The 10,687-nt window shown below is 46.7% G+C and overlaps 1 long non-coding RNA gene across 1 annotated transcript; it reads left to right on the top strand.

Annotated features, from left to right (window-relative positions):
* The first annotated feature begins 9,353 nt into the window (after positions 1 to 9,353).
* Positions 9,354 to 10,453, top strand: LOC136457900 (uncharacterized). The gene is made up of 2 exons (XR_010759844.1): positions 9,354 to 10,000; positions 10,140 to 10,453. It is a non-coding gene; the product is annotated as an uncharacterized lncRNA (long non-coding RNA).
* The last annotated feature ends 234 nt before the right edge of the window (positions 10,454 to 10,687 follow it).

Genomic DNA, 10,687 nt, shown 5'->3' with positions numbered 1-10,687 from the left:
AGATCCTAGACGAAATACACTCAGGTTGCTGTGGAAATCATGCCGCCTCAAGGACACTGGTTGGCAAAGCATTTCGCACCGGATTCTACTGGCCAACCGCTTTGAAAATGCAGAAGAACTTGTCAGAAAATGCAAAGGTTACCAAATGTTTGCAAGACAAGCCCATGTACCAGCTCACAATCTTATCTGCATCCCACCCGCTTGGCCTTTTTCCTGCTGGGGGCTAGATCAAGTAGGACCCCTGAAGAAAGCAAAAGGCGGTTTTGAGCACATCTTTGTAGCAATCGACAAGTTCACCAAGTGGATTGAATACAAACCACTCGCGAAATACAGTGCAACCAAAGCAGTCGAGTTCATCCAAGACATTACGCATCGCTTCGGCATGCCCAATCGAATCATCACAGATCTAGGCTCCCCCTTCACAGCTACAGAATTCAAGAGCTGGGCACAAGACTGTGGTTTCAGTATAGACTATGCGTCTGTTGCACATCCAAAAGCCAACGGACAAGTAGAAAGGGCTAATGGACTCATACTAGCCGGATTAAAACCAAGGCTATACGAAGAACTAGTGGACTATGGGTCCAAATGGATTGAAGAATTACCGAAAGTAGTATGGGGGCTACGAACTCAAATAAGCAGAGCAACAGGCTACTCACCCTTCTTCCTAGTTTACGGGTCAGAGGCCGTACTGCCTGCCGACTTGATCTGGACATCACCAAAGATAGAATAATACGATGAAGGAGAAGCAGAACACACAAGAAGATTAGAACTCGACAGCTCAGAAGAAGTCAGAGTAAACGCTACCCTCCAATTAGCCAGATACCTACAAGGTTTAAGATGACACTACAACAAAAGTACCCATCCTCGATCACTACAAGTCGGAGACTTAGTGCTAAGAAGGATACAAAAGACTGACGGACGACATAAGCTACTCAGTCCATGGGAAGGTCCGTTCATTGTCACAAAAGTCACCGGACCAGGCACATACAAGTTAATAACCGAAGATGGAAAAAAGTTAGCAATACATGGCACATCAGCCAGCTAAGAAGATTCTACGCGTAAAAACAACTCAAGAAAAAACAGATATGCAAGCCACAAGGGACCAATGTTCACAATCAACGAAGGATAATATTCTTCAACAACATATGTATTAGTTTATATTCATGATCAATAAAGATGATATTCATCCACAGCATGTCTTGTCATGACTTCCAACGAGTTGTTTTCCCGAAACAAAAAGCAAAATGGCTGAAAACATGCCTGAGCATCCTGGTCGAGAGCAAAATAGCTGAAAACATGCTTGAGCCCACCGACGAGGGTAGCTAAAAGCTAACACCCGAAACAAAAAGCAAAATGGCTGAAAACATGCCTGAGCATCCCGACCAAGAGCAAAATAGCTGAAAACACGCTTGAGCTCGCCGATGAGGGTAGCTAAAAGCTAACACCCGAAACAAAAAGCAAAATGGCTGAAAATATGCCTGAGCATCCCGACAGAGAGCAAAATAGCTGAAAACACGCTTGAGCCCGCCGATGAGGGTAGCTAAAAGCTAACACCCGAAACAAAAAGCAAAATGGCTGAAAACATGCCTGAGCATCCCGACCGAGAGCAAAATAGCTGAAAACACGCTTGAGCCCACCGATGAGGGTAGCTAAAAGCTAACACCCGAAACAAAAAGCAAAATGGCCTGAAAAGACTCTTGAGCACACCGATGAGGGTAGCTAAAAGCTAACACCTAAAACTAGTCGACCAAAATTGAACTTCAAAAGACCCTCCAGCTCTTCGTTCTGAAAAGCAAGAGGCTCGGGGGCTACATCTAGATAGGAATACTTTTTCCTTAGAAAAGCACAAGCGCCACACAAAAAAGCATTCGGATACCGAAGTTTGTCAAGGCAACATTCTATGCCGAGTCATTTTTACATAGCGCGGACGAAAGGTTGTCAACACAAAGATTTACATCTAACAAGTCATAGCGTGGACAAAGCACTCGACGGATCACAAAAGAGGAAGAAAAGAAAGGTACTCGACAAATCGAGGGGTCTCGTCAGGATAACGCACAGAGTTGTTTTGCGGCGCAGAGATGAAAACGGGACAAAGTACTCAACAAGTCAAGTAACTTCGACCACACCCAGGCAAAGAATACATCAACAAAAATAAAGAATCTTCATTTAAAGAGGAGTGTAATATTACAAGAGGCTGGTCAATCGGACCAGGCATTATCATCAGGAAGGGAAATGTCAATATTTAGACTATCTACAACCCTACTGGCTAAACCTTTGACCTCAGGCTCTATCCTCTCAATGGCGTCAAGGTATTCTTGGCTTTCAGCTTCCTCCGCTATCTTGGACAGAGGCGCCTCTGGAGCAAGGGCCCGGACCTGGGCCAGCACATTCTTGGTACATACTTGAGCACGCTTCTTCGTGAACTCTTGGAAACGAGTCAGAATCTGGGGAATGAACTGCGCCCAAGATTGCCTGTCATCCGCTGGAGTCCGGAGAACATTGGCTACTGAACGAAAAGATTTCCACAAAACGTTCCAATTTTTAGTAGCCGTCGCCAGCTTCCCGGACAAGCCTTCAATAGTTTTTTGGGCCTGCACAAGATCTCTGTCAGCTCCGCGCCTAATCAGCTTAGCAAGGGCGAGTTCTTCCTCAGCATGAGTAATTACCTCCTCAGCCTTATTATGACTAGAACGGACAAGAGCCTTCATTTCATCGATACTCTCCGAGAGCTTCTGCTTCTCAACTCGGAGAACTAGACAAGACACCTAAGAACAAGTCAGCAAAAAAAAAGAAGTCAAAATACAAGAAGAAACAGGCAGAACCCGTGGCACCTTTGCATTCATTCTTCGCAGACTCCACCGTGGCATCTCTCTGCTTCTCCGTCTCCACTACCCGGACACGAAGGGTTTTCTCCTCCTTTTGGTGCATTTGACGCTCTGTCTCCAACTCAGCCCGGAGAAGGTCAAGATCGACTTTCAGAGCGTCCACCTCAGAAGACAACTTTCTCTCATTTTCAGATGAGAAAAAGAAGCCAGAATGATCACGAGAGAAAGACTGAGCAAGAAGAGGCAAAGAGAAACAAGGCGTAAGGACAGAAGAAAAACAAGCACGCAAAAAAGGAGTGGCAGTAAAACCTACCTGGAGCTTTTCACCAAAAGAAGTCGCGAGGGTCGACAAGCTCCCCCAGGCTGTGGTCAGCTCCGATAACCGATGGGTGGCATCGAACTGTTGCACCACGTCACCAGAAAAAGAGGGACTGCCGGAAGTAAGAGAAGGGGAAGGAGAGGCTGGCTAGGGCGAAGAAGGAGCGACCAAAGCAACCTCTAGGGAAGCCGGAGCCAAACCCTCAGAAGGACCCGGCACGACGGCCACAACCACCTCCGGAGCGGCCAAGTCCGCAACTTCGCCAGGTAGCTCCGAAGCCCCCGCAGCAACTTCATCAACAGAATGTTGTGAGTCCTGAGGCTCGGAACTCGTTGGCATGGCTGGAGGCAGAGAAGAAGTCGATGAAGAAATGAGAGAAGACGAAACACTAAAAAGTGATAAAAGGAAGCACCGATAAGAACCAGAAGAAGGAAGATAGAAGCCAAAAAGATAAAAGCCAGAATTTACTCACCCGACCACTTTCTTCTTCGCGAAGCCAAAAGAAGGCCTCGTAGGGGGAACCATGACGGCGAAAACGTCTCTGCCACCCGGCGACGGGAGCGGGATAGCCGACAACAGAGCCGCGGAAGAAGCCAGGGCTGGAGCCGTAGAAGAACTCCGCACTAGAGGAGCGGTAGAGCTCAGGACCGAGGCTACCAAAGAACTCAACACCGGAGCTTCAGAAGAAGTCGGCGCGGGAGCCTCGGAAGAACTCACACCCGACCTCCGATTACTTCAAAAAGTTCAAGACTAAAAGTCAAGACAAAGAAGAGAAATTCAATGCAATAGGAATATGAAAAACAACTCACCGCCGCATGATGAGGGGTACTTCATCATCCTCTTCTCCCTCAGCCAAGGAAACCAGAGCACATGCTGAAAAAGGATAAAAAGTACTCGGTTTAAGAGGGAAACAGGAAAACAAAGGAACAAAGAGTATTAAATGTGCTCACCTAAGAGCATGCTAGCAACAACTGAAGTACCTGAGGGAGTACTTGGTTTGCGAGGCTTCTTGGAGATAGGCAGGCCAGATGAAGACCCATCCGTTCACCCCCTCTTCAGGACACTGCGAGGACCGCGAGGGATTAGACGAGGAACATATTCTTCATATACATCAACAAATCCAGAAGAAACCCCAGGAAGGGCGGTAGAGGTTTGGGACTTACTAGTTGCAGGAGTTCCAGCAAGTTTATCTCCAGTCTCCGCCACGGCGGGGAGAACATCAAGAGGGATTGGGTCGACAAAGTTCCGCCCAAGCTCCTGCGAAAAAGGATAAAACACCAAGACAAAGAAAAGCTAAGCAAAAATGGATGCAGCAAGAGTACATAAAGTACTCAAACAAAAAGATAGACAACTCACAGCTGGGGGCGGGTTGTTGGCTGAGAACTCGGAGACAGCAGGAGGAATGACGCTCACTCCTTTCAGCATCTTTTGGAGACGCTCGAGTACCTCCTCACCAGTCAGCTCAAGAGCTGGGACCATGCGTGAAGGATCCTCGGCCCCAGAATACTCAAAGCCAAGATGCTCCCGCTCTTTCAAAGGCTGAACCCGGCGACGAAGAAAGCTCGAAACAATACCAAAGCCGGTCAAACCCTGCTGTTTCAGCATGCTAATCCTATCAAGGAGTGGCTGGATCACTTGAATCTCAGCGGGTGACTCAAGCTTTTTGTCCCATCGGTCATTCACCATAGGACCAGATCTAGAGTGGACGACGAGGGAAGGGATCAAATTGGCAGCGTAAAACCACTCGGCACGCCAATCTTTTACAGAATCGACCAGGTCATAGTCAAAAAACTTAATCTTGAGACCCTAGCGAAACTGAATCCTGCAACCACCAAGAACGCTGGTTTCTTCACGGCGGGGTTGAGGTTTCAGACGAAAGAAAAAGCAAAAAAGAGATAGAGAAGGAGGGATTCCAAGAAAAGCTTCACAAAGATGAACAAAAACAGAAAGATGGAGAACGGCATTGGGGGTTAGATGGTTCAGACTAACCCTGAAATAACCAAGAAACTGATGAAGGAAGGCGGAAGCAGGAAGGCAAAGTCCAGCGCGGACAAAGGAAACAAAGAGGACAATCTCACCAGGACCCAGAGCTAGAACCCGATGCTCGCCTGGAACTCTCCATTCAGCGATGACTTTGCTTTGGATCAAGCCGTCGCTAACGAGCTCGTGCAGCTGGTCTTCGCTTGTTGTTGGAGCCAGCCAAACCTTCTGAGCAGCCCTCATGGCCACGAACTCCTGGTTTTCGATCAAAGAAAGGGATGACTCCTCGTCCACGAAGGTCGCCTAGGACTTGCTTGCGGTTTTCTTCTTTCCCATGAACTGGCAGAAGCAAAAAAGGCACTAGGGAAGATGAAGCTAGGATGATGGTGCTCGGGTGACAGCGACGATGACGGCGGCGGATTTCTGAAAGCTAGGGTTTAAAGGCAAGAGCTAGGCAGCAAGGGAAAGGAAGATAAAAGGTCTTTAAATAGATTTTTCAGTAATAAAAACGGCCCACAAGGCCCATTAAAACACAGTGTGAGAACGCAACGGTCCATTTACCGACACAGCTAAAACGACGGAGGGCACAAATCCACACAACGGTACAAACCAACGGGCAGATTTCAGACTTATCCGTCCGACACCACGGCAGGGCTATCAGATCGCTACAAGAACAACCCGTCGAACCAAGAAGAAAGAAAGGGCTACCTCACAAGGAACAAAGGAACCCGGTTATTTAAGAAAGAACTCGGTAATCTTATGAACGAACAGGGATCACAGCAGAAAAGTAAAAGACAACTCAGAAGACAAGATTCGTTCCATTACAAGTGGCTTCAAAAATAGAAGATTACAAATCTTACAAGACCCAACGAACTCGGTACCACGAAAAGCAAAGTAGCAGAGAGGAACATGGACATGGCTAGGCTCTAGAACGACTATGTGTTCCAAATTGCTACTCGGAAGGACAAACCGCCATCAGCTACACTGTTTTCTTTAAAGGACGGACGTAGTGCATCCAAGGCGGAAATCGGCAGCACGGCAGGACAACATAGAGCAGAGAAGGCTGGCGGGCATCTGTCTACCCAAGACCGATGTGATGCTGGATATGGTGTTGATCTGCACCGGATAGTCTCAAGACAGGCGATGAGGATCAACCCAGAACTGCCAGATGAAGGAACGAAGCCCACATCACAAGACTTCCTCCAACTATCGCTACGTACATCCTGGCACAATGCTGTCGTGGGATTAGCCTATCTCTAATCCCTATCACAAGACTTCCTCCAACTACGACAAGACGCAAAGGAACTACAAAATATGCTCGGGGGCTGCTCTACTTCACAAACTATCATGTTCATGACCACGAAGGTTTAAACAGAATGTCTAATGGATGAAAACAAGCACTCCGGGACAGTATTTATAGATCAAAGGAGCGGCGCACATGGACTAGGAGTATCAACGAAATAAGCCTAACAAAGGATACGGTGAAAAGACATGACTCAATAATAGATGACTCAGGCGAGAGGGAACAGTACTCGAAGACGGGCATATTCGGAAGAATATACCAGCACAGTACAACCCGTGAACAAAAGACATTTACACTCAACCACTACCATACAACTACCTCTGACAACAGCAGACTATCAAAGAATACGCCAAGACCTCGTATCCGAGTTCTTCCAGAACAAAACAACAAGGATATACGCTCGGAGGCTGCACGCTGCGAAACTACTCGGATGATGGTTTTAATCCAAGACTAAAGGGCTACTTCGAAAAGATGCCGCATAACTACTCAGATGATGACATAACTCAACTCTCAGGAACTACTTCAGAAAATAAATTTTCAAACAACATAAAGATTTAAGACCCTCCAACTTTTTATTCCAAATAGCAAGAGGCTCGGGGGCTACACTCAGTGAGTGCACTTTTTCTTCGAAAAAGCGCATGTCACCAAAAAGACTTCCTCAACGCAGACCACTTCAAGACATTACGACAAAAAGAACCCGGAACGAGCCACATTCGAGTTCTTTTTGATAAAACTTCAGCGAACAAACAGAGCAACTTCAAGACAAGATCCTCCAGCTCCTTGTTCCAAATAGCAAGAGGCTCGGGGGCTACAACCAGATGGATGTACTTTTTCTTCAAAAAAGCACTCACCACTCGAAGGTCCCAAGAAGCACTACAAGGTTTCACTCCAGAAGCACTCGGATGACGTTTGTTACTACTCATCAAGACCTGAAAGAGCAAAACGAGACTTTCAGAGCTCAACCATGAAGTGCTCGGGGGCTTGTCGATACGGGACCCATAGGATACCCCACAAAGGAAAGAGAAGATCTAGTCTAACTAGGATTCTTCCCTTGTTATCCTAGTAGTAGTACTATTCAGTAATCCTACTAGTAACTCTCATTATAAACCGACTAGGACTCTGACCTCCTGACTATATAAAGGAGGGCAGGGCTCCTGGACGAAGAGACGACAATTGTACAATACAACATATCGCAATCAATCCAACGTAAAGGCTAACGCCGACTGAACGTAAGGTTATTACTCGATCCACGATCGAGGGCCTGAACCAGGATAAATCGACTGTCTCTTGCGTTAACCATTGAGTTCAGCATACGCCGAAGCCTGAACATACTGCCCCGGGTACCCCCGTGGCAGGCTATCGATGGTAAAACATCGACAGGAGTATGTGTCAATGTGACGACCGACGATGTGTCATGTGCAGGGATGAAAACGGATCGGATACGGACGGGATATACCGATATTACATTTGTTTTCATATTTCTGTCCGGATTCGGATTTGAATACGGATAGTGTCAACTATGTCGGATAGGATACGATTGGATATCGACATCATAACTATGCGATTTGAGTATTCAGATACGGATACGATATCGGATGTTGGATATCCGGACTCGGATATGGACAAATCTCAACCCCTCTAAACGGATTCGATTTCGAATACGGTCGGAAAATATCCATACCGTTTCATCCCTAGTCATGTGTGCACTCTTGATCCCTCGTCCACTCTCTCCCTCGATGACTCTCTCTCTCTCGGCTCATGAGTCATGACAACGACTACACACTCCAGCCGCCCAGCGCTCTTCCGTGCCGTTCTGCCACCACCTGTTGCGTTTGCGTCACACGAAAAATGACGCCTTCGTGTTGTGCACCTGTGCATGATGCAGTAGTATATAGATGATGAAGGCGTTAGCGTGGTACGTTGCTTCTTCAATTCCCTTGTTAGTTAGAGATACAGTACAGCTTATATATTTATTTATTTATTGATCGTGCATGAAGCAATTCTACGAAGTACTTCAGCATTTATCGTGTTATTAGATCGATCTTGCGTGGCAGTCTTCGCTCTTCAGCTGGTTTTCGTTCTCGTGGACTGGACTGCTGTTTGGTGATTGATGGTTCAGAGGGGGACGACACCGATCAGACGCCAGACGATGAGCGAGGAGTCAAAACTTGGGGCTGGGGACTCGATCGGATACCTCTCTCTCGACACTCACACAGTAGTTTGCGATGCACGCGTAGCAGATGTGTGCATTGACTAGACTTGCTTCGAAAGGTAGCGGAGACCATCAAGAGACCAATCTACTGTACATTTGTACTGTTTCCGGCGGCTCGTCTTTCTTGCATAGTCCATTGTACTAGATACATTACTAGGAAACTCTACATGATCTCCAAATATGCATCATGCATGTCTAATCAATTTTGGTCACTATCTGAGACAGCGTACTTGTTATCTTTTTTACCTCGAGCTCTGAACCTCTGATTGACGTGATTCAAGTTGGTTAGTTCAGGAATTTCATCTAATTTGGTCTGTAATGTTTGAGGTCAATCGGAGCTTTGGATTTTCAATGAGATTATTTTTAGTGGAAGCACAATGGTCTATTCAGAATTATAAACGGGGCTTAAATAGGTTTGTGATTAGGGAGAAGTGTTAAAAATTGTATTTGGCTGCCGCAATTATTCACCCCCCTCTGATTGCCTTCTTTAGTGTGAGTCAATCCTCCAAATATTCCTAAGTATATGAAAGAAAAAAACATGTAATGGACGATTGAACTTGAATATTTTAGAGCCACATTTTGCATTTCGTCCTAGGATCTCAAATTTCTAGAGATATGGTCCTGCTATGGAAGCAGGTTTGAAGTTATGCAACTCAATATCCAGGATCAAAATATTATGAGTTCGGATCCTATCTAGTATCCAGTAGCGGACCCAGCACATGAATCAAGCCTGGGCCAAACTTAAGGCTTCTACTAGTGAAATTGCATTTTTGAAGCCTGGAGTAGGACAAAAGGTGCTGCAATGAAGACCTTAGCATTGCGTCGGGCGTTGGAGCCCGAGCGGGCGTCTAGGGTCGCTGGGCTGGGTCGCATGAATCAAACACAATTAAATTAAATAATTATTGCTCGTTTTTATTCCTCATCTAACAACTCAATAAAAACTTGTCGGCAGTTATCTGCCTGGTTGCATGCGGAAGCAACCACATCCTTAGTTTGGCCGCATTTGCTCACAAGTCGCTGGGTCGTGCTCGTACGGTAGGGAAGACCATCGCGACATACGGGGCTGCGTCTCCGGTGGTCGTCTTCGCCTCTTCGGTGTCCATTGTTGGAGTTGAGTTGCTCCTCCGGTACTCTACTCCGATGGTCTTATTAATAGGCAGGTGAAGCCGAAGAGAAGGAGCCAACCAACCAAACTCCCCTTACCTCCTCCTGATATTGGTTAGTAGTTTGTACCATGAAGAAGTTGTCGCCTTGCCTCTCTTCGTTACAGGTGACGACGTACGCGCTGATAGTAACGATCATACTGGCCATCGCCATGTCTTGCTCCGTCGTCCACTGCTCGGACGTCCAATCAGCCCCTGGTACGCACAACTAACTTTGTTAGTTAACAGAACAAATTATATAAGAACCTTGCTGCTCTCTACTGAGATGACCTCTCTAGGCTTTAGCTATGAACTTTATTAGAAGTTGTTGATGATGACAAATTGACGATGGAAACAGCAGCTCATCTGGACGGAAGCCGTCAGGGCGGGGCGCCGCCGGCGCCACAAGGTGGCCCCGTGCACGCGTATGATGTCCCGCCGACGCCGCTAGGTGGCCCCGTGTACGCGTATGGTGTCCCGCCGGCGCCGCCGGTGGTGTGTGTATAGGATGTCCCGCCACCCACAGCTGCACCGGCTTTCGCACCGCACCGGAAGATCGGCCGGAGCGGGTAGTGGCATCAATAACTTATATTATTGGTGGTGATGCATTATTGATGCTAGCTTGACCGCTTATCGCGTTCTGTACTTGTACTTTATTTGTTACACCATGAATTGAGTCTGGATGTGGATGGTATAGGCTGAGACAGTACGTAACTATAGTCAGCAAATTAAGTATCCACCAAAGAGGTCAGGACCACTAAGGACCACATGTTAAATCAACTCAGAACTATAGCCAATATTAAATAAATCATTTCTGGCTTTTTTTCAGTTATATGTATATAAGTAATGGCAAAAATATACTCTCCGTCAACAGGATTGACGACACTTTTAATCTCGCCATTTCAA

Source organism: Miscanthus floridulus, chromosome 6 (assembly GCF_019320115.1).
Source record: "Miscanthus floridulus cultivar M001 chromosome 6, ASM1932011v1, whole genome shotgun sequence".
Classification (NCBI taxonomy): domain Eukaryota; kingdom Viridiplantae; phylum Streptophyta; class Magnoliopsida; order Poales; family Poaceae; genus Miscanthus; species Miscanthus floridulus.
The sequence above is the reverse complement of the archived record's forward strand: the minus strand, read 5'-3'. Positions and strand labels throughout refer to the sequence as shown.